Source organism: Gymnodraco acuticeps, unplaced genomic scaffold (assembly GCF_902827175.1).
Source record: "Gymnodraco acuticeps unplaced genomic scaffold, fGymAcu1.1, whole genome shotgun sequence".
Lineage (NCBI taxonomy): Eukaryota > Metazoa > Chordata > Actinopteri > Perciformes > Bathydraconidae > Gymnodraco > Gymnodraco acuticeps.
Genome location: NW_022990201.1, coordinates 356,597 through 370,785, shown reverse-complemented (window position 1 = coordinate 370,785; position 14,189 = coordinate 356,597). Strand labels below are relative to the sequence as shown.

The window sequence follows — 14,189 nt, the reverse complement described above, 5'->3', positions numbered from 1 at the left end:
GGTATCTCATCCCTATTTGGCTGGCACGCATGACATCTTCTTTAAGTGCTAGGTACAACATGTTTTAATGCGTCCAATATTTCCTTAACATCTCTCTCTCCTTTGTAGCAGAAATTAAATGTTTAGTCTTGCAAAGGGGTCTCCAGGCTAACCCTTAATATAAAGAAATAAGCTAAAAAGTAATAACCTCAGCTTTTTCCTTACATAACCCAAGGACGGGTTTCTCTATCTACAGTATACAACAGAGGCAATACAACAAAGTTAGGTGAGCTGAGACTCTACAAAGTCATAAGAAAAAGTAGACTCAATACAAAATGTTATCTTCGCCCTTTATTCAATTGTGCAAGCATTGAATTGGGTATTCTTGCAGTATGTTGTCACACTTGGACAACATACCCAGTCTCAACTTGTGTTATGTTCAATACATCTTTTACCTTTTTTTATTACCCCTTTCCCTTCTCGGTTTATAAAGATTTCTAAAGACACATTTCCACACATCACAGATAACATAAGCAGCGTGAGCATCAGCTTGTTTTCCACACTTCATGGAAGATACATGATGTGTATACCAAGTGAAACACTCAAATCCAAGATGCTGTGTTTTTAAGGGCTGCACCATTACATCAAATAGAAATCATCTAGCTGGCTCGTGCATTTTTTATGTGTCCTGTTCTTAATCCTGTCTGACATATCTGGTATGTTTTCAAAGTTTGGGGTCTTCACTAGACTTTAAAAACAATTCTGGGAGTTTGAATAAAACTTACCAGACAGAACAGCCTTGTTACAGCACTATACATGTTAGGGTTAACAATGTTTGTACGGTCTTTAAGTACAGCTTATGGTGTTCTTTTCAAGTTATTCTTCTTGCAGACATATTTATATAGATCTTTCAAAACATATTTACACTTTGGCCCTTCACATTTCAAAGTTCGGTAACACTTTATATTAAGGTACACAAATTAACCATCAACTAGTTGTTAATTAACATGCATATTAGCAGTATATTGGCTCTTTATTTGTCATTATAAAACACTTATTAATGCCTTATTCTACATGACCATATTCTACAAGTAATAAGCCATTAGTTGAGAGTTTTTCCTCAATAACCCTCTAATTAGTGCTTATTTATTGCAAGTAAGGAAGTTGTTGTACATGAGTTTTGGTCTTAATATGCTCTGCTCAATATGTGCCTAATAAAGCAGTGGTACCACAAGAATAGTAATTCTCCCATAATAACACTTAACAAATATAATCTATTCTTATGTAAAAAACATGAAACTATAAATGTTAAAGGTGGGGTAGGTAAGTTTGAGAATGCTCTTAACATCCCGATAGCAATGAATATCTTAAGTGCTTTGACAAAAAATCCATAACAAAATGTCATCTGTGGAAGCCGAAGTACTGTAAAAAGCACGACCAATCATTTTAACCGGCCCGGCTAAAATAACTGGATGGCCTACCTGCCTGTCAGCCTTCCATCTGTGCACAAACTTATCTCGTGCCCTCATTGGTCATGTGCACGTTTGTGTGTGTTGGAGGAGGGGCTCTGTAAGGAAGTGGCAGATTTTTTCCAGCTGTGTATTTTCAAATTCTAGCGCACTCGAGCTGGTTTCTCCAAAATTACCTACACCACCTTTAAGCTGTTAAGCCCTGAGCCTGTTTTTCAGGTCTCAGGCTCGAAAATGACATTCCCAGAACAAATGACCATATCTTCCCTTCTAAAAGGGTTAAATTAATAATCTTTTTTTTCTCAAAGTAATGATAAGCCTGTGAGTTGGATGTCGAAAAGTCAGAATCAATATAGATGTTTTTTATTTTAAGACGAGACACCCCAGGTGAATAGGGTAATTTTTTTAACTTAAAGATATCAGCTAGACATTTCTCCAGTTAATTACTTACAATAAGGCAATTGTTCTTTGTATTACAAGTTTTCTGAAATAGCATGTTTAAATATGCAAATTATCCATTATCTCATTAAATAATGTGCATGTTTTAACACATTTCAGGAACCAAAATCTGAAATTTGGATAAAGCCAGGTTCAAAATGCTTGATTCATTTTGTAGTCATATTAGTATCCAAGGCTTTTACAGAAGGGATATTGGATATCTCTTTTTATCACTCCATAAATCAGAAAATACTGTCAACAGCCCTAAAATATCCATTTTCACCATGTTTTTAGGTATAACATGTTGTATAATTCAGGCTATGAATGATATATGAACAAACCCTTCTGTAAAAGCCTTCATAATATTGATAGGAATATAACTGGAAGGTTTGGTGTGCTACTGAAGTTGAAATTTCGAACTCAGAGTAGGAGAAAAAACTCATTTTGAGAAAACGACCTTTAAAGATTGCAGTGCTAGCTAAACCCTCCTGTTCTTTAGATGACAGCTTGCTTATCGAAGCACTCCGTGAAGGTATTTCATGGTCAGGGTCATTTGTTTTTTTATAACCTTACTTCGTGCAAGTGACAATTGTTGTCGTCTTCGCTGTGAACGTTTCTTTCGCCGTTCTTTTGCCATTTTGAGATTTACATTTCTAGTGGAAAGCTAACCAGGAAGTGTTTTAGCACACCACGTGACGCATCTGAACGAATCATGTTGTCAGAAATTGACACCAGCCAATGAGATTTTGTTTCTTGGTTTAAGACCCCTTTGTACTTTCACGATTGTTTGCTGATACAAAGGAAATGACCATATTTGGATCCGATGAGATTGTGCAGCAGAGACGGAGCTTTCCAACGATATCTCTGATGACTAGGGTTGGGTACCGAGAACCGGTTCCGGTTCGGAACCGGTTCCAACATTTCGATTCGTACGGCATCATTTAGAAATGTGAATTTCGGTTCCGCTTTTCGATGCCTGAGGAAATGTTTCTCGCCGCTCTCCGTAGCCTACTGTATGACTGCGGCGGGGCGGGAATTGTAGCGTTGTACCTATACACTTCCTACAGCGTAACCTGGGACCAGGGCCGGCCCGTCGCACTGGCGTTATGGATGTTTGCCTGGAGCGCCAGATCGGAGGCGCTGTGCTGACAGCTCTGGGAGGAAAAAAAAAATGTTTTGACCGTCGGTGCTCATCCTAATTTTCGGCCTTGATGTAACAACATTCATAATTAAGTAAATGTAACACCCTTTTCATCCTGGTTACACTTTTCATTTGCCCTGTACGATGGGCGCTGTAAGTGATGCAAATGGGGGATGTTGGCTTATCTGGCACCCGCAGCTCACAGCCAAAGTGCGAGTGAGCGTGGGAGCGAGCGAGGGAGAAAGGGAGGGTGCACCGGTACCAGCGCTGTTGTTATTAGCATCTGGTGCTAGCTGCTCTAACGGATATTAGAAGAATATGTTTCTACAATAATGTGGAGGGAGAGTCCTCTCCAATCAGACTGAGAGGCTGATAACTACAGCTCAGTGAGGTAAAGGACTCTTGAGTGTTTAGATAGTTCACTTTAGTCTAAGTTATCTCAGTGGGTCTCAAACGTTTTGATCACAATTTATGTAAACACATATTTCCAAGGCACTCCTATATAATTATTGGGATAAAACAGGTTTAAAATCATTCCAATGTATACTATAGGACAGTAAACCAGACATATCGTTTTAAACTGGAGAGATACAAAAATATGTATACATAAAATAGTAATATAAGATATGAATGAACAACAAAAATAAAATACGTTACATGTATTTGTTATTGGCTATGAAAGGTTATTGGTTATGTTCACATACTTATTTAATTATTCAAATGTAAACCGATCTTTTTCATATGGGTGTTTAGAGTTGTACCCCCTAGATCTAGTCTCTAGTAATTCTGCTTAAAGTGCACCAGATTGAAGCATTTTACTTTAAAATGTTCAAACATTTCTTCCCGGTATGCCTGAGAAGGCAGATATGCTTGTTTTTCTCAACAAGAACTGTTTTTAAATGGGGGGGGTGTCCTTTAAAAGTTGGACTGTTGCACTGTTGTAGCTTCAGTGGTTCTCAGGTTACAGTTACATAGTAGTGAATATAAACAGACTGATTAATGTGAATATTACTGTAAACTAACCTGTGTAAAGTTTCTCGAATAAATGTATTTTTTTTGGTGGAAGAAGCATGTATCATTTTTTTACCCTGCCCCTCAAAGAACCGGAATCGAAAAGTAGAATCGGAATCGGAATCAGAATCGTGGAAATTCAAACGATACCCAACCCTACTGATGACATCGTGCAAACAGCGGTCGCGGTACTTTATGTTACGTTAGAATGTTAACTTTTGGTGAATTTAGGAGATATCTACAGACGCAAATAGACAAACTATAGTAAAATAAACACTTAAATGTGTATTTTGTACGTTTTCCTTCCAAAAGCCTGAAAGATGTTATGGAATCAAAATCTCAAAATTGACCAGTGCATGAAAAACGATGTTTTTGCCTGCCGTGTCTCGCCTTAAAGAAAATTCAGATTGAAAACTGTAAATTATAGTGTCCGTCCAAAAATTATTTTTTACTTACTTAGTGGATTTGGGTGATGGGTTAGAAGACTAAAAGCTTTAGGAATCCAAAGTAAAACATATAATAAGTAGGCCTACCCTGTATCAAGATTGATGCAAAACAAGTGAAATCTGATCTTTTTAGAGAGATTTAGCAAAAAACCCCACTTCTGGGGTCATTTGGGTGGATTTTCCATATCTCTGGCCCCCCCTTGTCGATGTTGACGAATGAAATCTCTTTCTGACCATTAGAGCCAATAGAATCGAAGGGGGATTTCCCCACACACACACGGTAAAAAAAGGTAGGGGCTTCGCGCATGCAGTTTTGCATCAGAGCGAACCTATCTCTCGCTCTGACATCTGGAAACGGAAAAGCAGTTTTATTGCTTATGGATTATCAGATATCATTTCAAAGGGACACAGACACATTGGATTGACCTATGGATTAACTTCAGCAGTGTTTTATCGTTTTAATGCTGTTGAAGACCACTTTTGACCAGACTACGACACAGGTAAATCATGTTAGCGTTTTTAGCTACCTAGCGCCACATGTTTTGATGTCTGTTTTTGTTTATAAAGTCGCAAGTCCGTATCATTGAGTGATAATGTATGTACCAATCAATTCTGTGTCATCTCACGATCAGATCGATGGGTTGGATGTGCAGAATGGATAATTAATAAGGTTTTATGATTGAGTTTCGGTGCAGTAAATCTGTTAGCATTTTTCCCTCGTTGCTAATTCAGAGGCTCAGGTCATTGTGGATTTTTTTTGAAAAATAAATAAAAATGATCAGTTAGATGAGTTTCTTCCCGTTACATGGATATAAAACATTCATAGTTTATTAAATGAACATGCCCTCAGATACTGTTTCCTGCAAGATGTTGCGGGAGGGCCCCGGTACCGTGGTCTCTCGGGCTTAACAGGTTAATTGTGTCTAAATAACTCAAAATGATGTTCTTATATCTAAGAATATGTTCCCTATTTTAAAGTGAAGTCTTGTTCATAACCAATACGCTAGTAGTTTGACTCTAATTAGGTATTTCTATCTAAGAATATGTTCCCTTTTTTAAAGTGAAGTCTTGTTCATAACCAATAAGCTAGTAGTTTGACTCTAATTGACCTGAACAGGTTGCCTCCTCTTCACACTTTGTAAATACATTATAGCACACAACTACTGAAATTAACCTCAACAGTACATGAACAAAGTAGGCACACGTTCAAATATCTGTTTTATGAATGAACCACTAAAGAGAGGTTCAGACACATACCAAACCATGTCAAGTTTCTCCAAGGCTGAGAACACATATGCAGCATTTACTTTTTAATAAAAACAGATTTTGAACAGATTTTATATATTTGTGATCATACTGTCTGACCTGCTTGTACTTACACAATAGGTGTACTGTTCTCTCTATGTGTTGTACTGTCTCAGTGTGAACATAGATTAAACAGCCAGCCAAATTATGTTGAGAGCCAGGGAATGAGCAGCCATGATCCTTTATTGACTTATTTGCAGTCCACTGACATTCAAACGGAGTGAAACTATAACAAAAAAAGTTACAAGACACTTAATGATCTCATTCATGCAAGTGTAACATACACAGATTAACACATGGGACCGCTAAGTGTAAACAAGGTACATATAGCTAATGCTAGCTGTGCAATCAGCATACAGGCTAGTATGGCTAATGCTAGCATGTATGCTAACGCTACTGTGTATGCTAAAACTAACGTGAATGCTAACGTGAATGCTAACGCAAATGCTAACGCATTTTCTCATTGTGTTTAAACATCTCCAAATGTCATCACATAAGCACAATACATGTTACTAATCCTTACAGTGTAAGTTCAAGGCTTAAACTTACACTTTCTGAATTTACCCTTTTACTCTTCAGGTTGCATAGGGAAAATTAATAGCAGTATGGAGGTCTACTGCCATGCTATTCAGTTCACTTTCTCCTACTTCCTGTACCCGGTTTCCTGTCTAACCTTCAGTGCAAATTTTACAAAAATATAAATGTGCAAATATGAAACATACAGGTCAATATCACCTTGCTATTGGTAGCTGAACTGTCAATACCCCAAAACATATTCTTAGATATAAATATCTAATTTGAGTTATTTAGACACAATTAACACTTATAGTTTCATATATTGCTACTAGGGCTGTCAAGTTAACGCGTAAAAAAATTAACGCCACTAATTATTTTAACGCGATTAACGCATGTGTATTTTTTGTCCTCGCCCCGTGGTTTCAGAGCGCATCGAGTTTAAAATACCATCTACAAGGTGATGCTGACAGCCCCGCTCCTGCTGCCCGCTTGCAGACCACACTTCCACGCTCACCGGCAGGCACCGACTGGCTATTGGGAGTACCGGGAGGGTGTGTGTGTATGTGTGGCCCGAGCGAGCGAGAGAGAGACCTTACGTGTATTGTTGTGGTTGTTAGCATCTGGTGCTAGCTAGCTGCGCTAACGGATATAAGGAGCTGTTTAAATGAAAACAGAGGAGCGACATTTCGCCACAACTGCGCCGAGCACTTTACTTTATGCAGGCAGCCAGACAGTGGGACATTGTACGAAAAGTCAGCACACTCAGCTCGGATAGTGCGCGCAACATGATTGCAGCGTCCAGGGGGGTATACTACGAAGCAGGATTTTCGCTTAGCCGGCTAAATTCAGGGAAAACTCCGGCTTTCCGGTCCTACGAAGCTGGTTCTCTTTTTAGCAGGCTAGATCTCCATGGTAACTTATGCTTAGCGGCTAACCTGGTCGGGACCAGGTTAGGTTGCAGGCTAAGAGCTCAACTCAGTAAAAGCACTGCCTGCTGACCAATCAGAGCTCAGTGTGCGGAGTTTAAAGCGATCAAGTCATATTACAGGAGAAAGGAAATACAGAAAAGCTGCCGTCGCAGGAAAGACGGCCGGCAAAAATCACCGACTGTGTGAACGTGAACATTAATAGAATATCACCTCCCATCTTCAGAGCAATCTGACTATTATAACATTAGCGTTAAGAAAGCTTACTTAAATATCTGCCACAACATAAGTAACCGGATCAGTGTAACATTAAGTACAGTCCGTGGCATATCACATCATAATGTATCATATATTTTCTTATCTGAGTCAGCTGAGCCGTATCTGGCCGTGCAACACTCACAGTGTCACATACTGTATGCAGAAGTATTATTTTAAGCAACACATTAAGTTGACGAAACACTCGAGTCAAATGTAATTAAAGTCAGATCGTGTCTTGGACGGGGCAGTGATATCATAAACCTGTTAATGTACGCATTCAAACACTTTTTCTTTTGCCAGCTGTATTCACCTTGCAGGTGCAGCTATGTGGCTTTGATCCTGGATAAAGTGTTTAAGTCATGGATGTTTAAAGTTGAACTAGTATTAAAGTTCACTTTTCATTCAGGAAGTATGACGCTGCGCTGTCAGTACGCTTCTCCATGTTTGTGATTGGTCGAATGCTCCAAATACCACCCCTTTCATGTGAACGCGCACCTAACTAGATAGGAAACGGCTGGCTTGAGCGATCCACTTGATAACCAGCGTCGTAGTACAGTTTAGCGAGAGCGCGTATGTTTTGGATTAGGCCAACCGGCTAACTCAAACATATCCAGGTTAGGTTGAACCAGCTTCGTAGTATAGGCCCCAGGCAGCTCCCGTTCGAGCATATGCCTTGAGTTGCACATAGCTCCAACGATCCATCACACACACACACACACACACACACACACACACACACACACACACACACACACACACACACACACACACACACACACACACATACACACACACACACACACACCATTTGTATTGTATTATTGAATGAGAGAGGTTCCAGGTTGAATTGAGGCGAATATTTGTAATGTTCAGAGGTTGTTGTGTTTCATATTCATGAGAATATTTGTCATTGTTCAAATGATAATAAACATTAGCATAACGCATATTTGTCCACTCATATGTTGATAAGAGTATTAAAAACTTGAGAAATATTCCTCTAAGGTACATTTAGAACAGATCAAAAATGTGCGATTAATCGCGATTAACTATGGACAATCATGCGATTAATCGCGATTACATATTTTAATCGACTGACAGCCCTAATTGCTATATAAGAATAGATCATATTTGTTAAGTGTTATCATGGGAGAATTACTTTTCTTGTGGTACTAATACCTTATTAGGCCCATATTGAGTAGAGCAATAATAAACTGCATGCGCGAGCCCCCACCTTTTTTTACCATGTGTGTGTGTGGGGAAATCCCCCCTTCGATTATATTGGTTCTAACGGTCAGAAAGACATTTCATTCGTCAAAATCGACAAAGGGGTTCCAGAGATATGGAAAATCCACCCAAATGACCCCAGAAGTGTTTTTTTGTGCTAAATCTCTCTAAAAAGGTCAGATTTAACTTGTTTTGCATCAATCTTGATACAGGGTATACTTATTATATGTTGTACTTTGGATTCCTAATGCTTTTAGTCTACTAACCCATCATCCAAGGGTAGTTTTCTCTATAAGTACAACATTATTTTTGGACGGACACTATAATTTACATTACTATTATTGTGGTACCACTGCCTTATTAGGCCCATATTGAGCAGAGCATATTAAGACCAAAGCTCATGTACAACAACTTCCTTACTTGCAATAAATAAGCACTAATTAGAGGGTTATTGAGGAAAAACTCTCAACTAATGGCCTATTACTTGTAGAATATGGTCATGTAGAATAAGGCATTAATAAGTGTTTTATTATGACTAATAAAGGGCCAATATATTGCTAATATGCATGGTAATTAACAACTAGTTGATGGTTAATTTCTGTACCTTAATATAAAGTGATACCCAAAGTTCAGTTGGGAAGATCACAGAGCTGCACATCACAAGTGTTTCAATGTTAAATAGTATCCAAGGTGGTTTAGGAAAAAAACATTCACCGGAGAAATATGGCAGTCAAAAAGAATACAGTAAGATGTAGAGAGAATGAACTCCATTTAGCTGATAAGTTGTTTCTTTCTTTACTTATTTACTCGTCCTTCCAACATTTTCTCCCATTGAAATGTATTATAGCTAAGTTGTTCCACAGTGCTAGATGTAGAATCATGAGACGGTTACTGTTTTCCCCTGAATCATTTCTATAGGCCAGCCGTCATGTGCATTTTGATTAAACTAAGCAATTGGTGCAGGAATGAGTCTGCTAACAGGGAAACAAGTTAGCATTTACACACTTTTGGTTCTCTTGTCTCAAAGTTAATGTTTTTTTTAATGTATTTTTGGATTAGATGCCAGCAATAAGGTCCACAAGGTATGTTATTTTCAAGTTTTTTCGACAACAAAAAATCCACTTAATTACCCTAGTCTATTTTAGGAGTGTCCAAACTACGGCCTGAGGGCCAACTGCGGCCCGTGATCCATTTTTTATTGTAAATTAAAAGCAAATTCCAAAAGTATAATAGAATTTTTCTAACTTATATCTTAACTTATGAGGCAATATACCTCATCTCTGGTGAGTGGCCCGGCCCTTCTTTTATCTTTATGTATCTTTATATCTTTATATTAGGGCCGGGACTTTAACGCGTTAATTAAGATTAATTAATTACACAAAAATTAACGCGTTAAAAAAATTAACGCATTTTAATCGCACTTATTTTTGCACCGCGGAACGTTTCTCACTGGATGAGTTTCAGGCGTACCGATTATACTGGAGCACCAACTAACGTTCATGACTTCAGACAACAACAAACCACAGTGAACAACAGTGGGAAATGTTGTTTTAAAAAACGGACGGATGGAAGCGTTGATAAGAGCACGGTTGTGTGCAAATTATGCAAAAAGGAATTCGCATATCACCGCAGCACATCAAGCCTCAAGTATCACCTCAATGCAAAACATATAGCAGCTAGCGTGGAAGCTAGCGTGGAAGTTAGCCTCTTTTATCGCGTGCACACCAAAAAGAGCCGGTACTAAAATTAGTTCATGAGAACCTTTTTACCCCCACGAAAGTCCCTGCTAGAGAGCAGAGAGCTGCTAGAGAGCAGGGACTTTCGTACGGCTCTCTTGTGAGAAAATAGCTATATTTCTGATTGGCTGGGCGGATTGCAAACCACGCCCCGTAAAACTCGCAAAAAGTTTTGTGAAGCCGCCATTTTATTATCCTCGCATTAGCATTATTAGCATTAGCCCAGCGCAGAAACGCAGAGAGACTAACTTATGGCAACACAAAATAAAACATGGGAGCGGTGGAGATGAGGAGGTGTCGGCGTTCTGGCGATTTACTCGGAAGGCTTCAGTAGAAGCTGCTGGGAGTCCCAGCAGCTTCTACTGAAGCCAGTCCCTAACTCCGGGGACTTCCGGCCGGGGACTTTGGGCGGCAGTATACGCCGTGAAGTGGTTTGCGGCCTGCCAGTAAACCCAAAGCAGAAGAAGAAGAAGTGACGTCAGTGGCTTCATTTGCCTAATCCTCCCCCAGGTTCAAAGAGTTCTCATGAACTAAATTCTCATGAACCTTTGTGGGAAAAGTACTGCGGTGTGAATGCGCCTAATGGTATACTAAAATCCATGTGAAAAAAATTGCTTCTCACTGTTCTTAGGTCAAATATTTATATGTGATTAAAAATGCGATTAATTTCGATTAATTAATTACAAAGCTTCTAATTAATTAGATTCATTTTTTTAATCGAGTAACGGCCCTACTTTATATATATGTATCTTTATCACCCTCAGTGAAAAATGTTTGGTCACCCCTGTTCTAAGGTAAGCTTTTGATTTCTGGTAATCGCATTTACTCATAAAAGTTCTGTTAATATGTGGAGGTTAACCTGCTGAAAAATGTTCAAGTATCGTGAAAGTGTGTTTGCCATAGATGTCATTTTTATGCAATATTTCAAAATCCAATCTAAAAATCCTATTGCTTTTTGTAGAGAGAGCCCTTGTGATGCTTACTTCACAATGCTCAGCCTACACCACTCTAGCACCACTCTATACCAGCCCCTTAGCAACAACCCTGGCAACCATGAACATTTTTGCTTAACATTTTGTTAAGAGACCTACAAAATGATACGGTATAACTGTCCAACTGTCATAACTGTATAACTGTCATACACATAATAATAATAATAATAATAATAATGCATTACATTTTTTATTAGAGCGCTTTTACAGGTGCTCAAAGCGCTTTACAAGTACACATTACACATATTAGACATGTAAGAGTCATTACTGCGGACATTACCCACAGGAGCAAATGTGGGTAAAGTGTTTTGCCCAAGGACACAACGGCCTGACGCAGTGGCGGCCGAGGTGGGATTTGAACTGGAGTTCACCAACGCCCCTTGATTTGATGACCAACGCTCTAACCACTGCGCCAAAACCGCCCCGACATCAACTGAAAAACCTTAATTTAAAGGAATGGTGTCATGGCTCATGACACTCATTTTTAAATAATTATCATCCGATAAAACAGACCAGTCTCTGCCAGTTTTTTTTTTTTTTTTTAATCCGATGACATTATCAGTGATTTTAAACTGATTAATTACCGAAATAACATCAACACTGTGGGCGGCGCCATTTTACCGGACGTGACGTAAACCATGCGTTTGGTTTGGAGGACACGTGGATGTTCATGTTATTTACTGTAGTTACTCTCTTCAAATATGCCTCATTGTATCGCGAAACATTGCCACAATTCTGATAGGAACAATCCACGGAATGCTCGGTTCCATCTGTTGCCAAAAGGTAAGCGTAGGAAGTACGTTCGGAGGCAGTGGCTAGCGAAATGTGGCCGGCCCGAACCGAAAGATCCACAGGCGCATGTATGCAGCGAACATTTCAAGTTTCCGGACGACTACTCTGAGAGTATGATAAAACATAACATGGGATTTATTGAACAATCATTACTTAATGGAGATGCAGTGCCATCGGTCTTTCTGGTGTCATCACCGACCAGGACACCAGTTCGGCCAGTTGAGAAATCGCCCTCTGCAAGTGTGAAGCGACGGAGGACCAGAAGTAGTGCTCGGAGTAAGAATAAGGTATGTTATAGCGCATTTCCATTGCAGCGGGTAGCCCCGTTTAAACGTCCTTTATCGTCCAGGCCAGGCCAGTTTTTGGTGGCCTTTCCATATAGCGTAGTACCAGCTAGTGGGTATTTTCCCCCAGTTTTTCCGGCCCCATAAAATCGTGGTTCTAGGGCCAGGGACAACGAGGCTGAGTATGCTAAACTAGAGAGGGAATCGCTAGCAAGGGTGGTACTACATGCATACATATCTAGTAATCAAAATCATTGTATCTACTAAGTAGTACTAAGTAGGCTCGAACCTGTATGGCTGAATTCCCCCATCCAATCTCTTCATATTGCTCAAAACTTCTTCCTCGGCTGACGAGTCCGAACTCAAATACTCCTCCATGTTTTCGTGTGTTTACAAAGTGAACGCATGGATAACGTCACGACCATCACGTGACTACTGAAAATGGCCAAAATGGCAGCGGCCTGACGGAATATACAGGTTTTGATAAAAAAGAGCTATAAAATCATTATTTACCGGGGAATATCGCTGATTTCTTCAGGGTATGGTTTAAACATAATGTTTCACTAAATACTGAAGTTTTGATTAATTATCTAATGAGTGGAGCATTCCTTAAGTAAAATGTACTTTTTTTGTAATCAAAACACATTTTAATGTAAAAAATATCCCAACAAATTGCATTTCTATTGGGAATAATAATCTTGATGATCATGCGACATGTATGCTGGCCATTAGAAAATAATGGGGGAAAAAGTAGCAATCTGACAATTTCAGAGGCGTTATGGTGAAACTACTACATCACTACTACAAAGCTATTAGACATTTGGATGTGAGACTGGGTTGATGCCCTTTTTAAAGATTTCAACTTTGTATTGTTATGTGCAATGCTACACTGTAGTAGTTGTTGGCAATGGACGTATAAGGCCTCACCCCCCAACTTTGCAACATACAATAAACCAAAGGCAAAAGAAATAAGGAAATAAAATAGTTAAAAAAAATAATCATAAGTGATACAATGGTGCAAGAAATATGCAGGCATAAGTAAACTATGTACAATACATGTTAGATAGTTTGCTTATTTCTACATGTTACTTGTCATTGTTTGGTCGTCTGATTTTCCTACAGAGGATTGTTCCATTGTATTACAGGTTATAGACAACACTTGTAATACCAAATACATTTGATAATCAGTGACTTGCAGATATTCTTGATTCTGATTTATGCATCTCCTTTCCCTCCAAAGTTACATCAGGTTGGAGTCAGAGCGACTGAGGCTCTTAGGAAGGCAACGCTGCGTTCAAGGCCAGTCGAGGTAATTTACTGGATAACTTTGCAAGCTCAAGTCACGATGATTATTGGTTTTCATGTGAAGGATTTATTGTGCCCACAGACATTAAAACCAATTGAAGACAGTCGGCAACTCAGACGCGCTGTTTTGGAGATCATTTTTTGACTGTTGCCTCGTTTTCAAGCTTTGAATGTCTCATTCATCCACATCATGTAAACCTTGTGAGTGTTGGTATTACTAAATACAGTGCCGGGAGGTTTTCACACCACAGGAATGAAAACATCAAAAAATATATTGAAATAAGTCCAGCAGTCCCCTCTGACCCAGTGTGTCGAACTCACAGCTGCTCTAGGCTTTTCTAGAAATGTTACGAGCTCGTGTGGTGTG

The 14,189-nt window shown here is 39.2% G+C and overlaps 1 protein-coding gene across 4 annotated transcripts in view; it reads right to left on the bottom strand.

The window, feature by feature from the left end:
* Positions 1-14,189, bottom strand: part of LOC117547462 (VPS10 domain-containing receptor SorCS1) — a 235,697-nt gene that overhangs the window by 121,608 nt on the left and 99,900 nt on the right. The window lies entirely within an intron of this gene.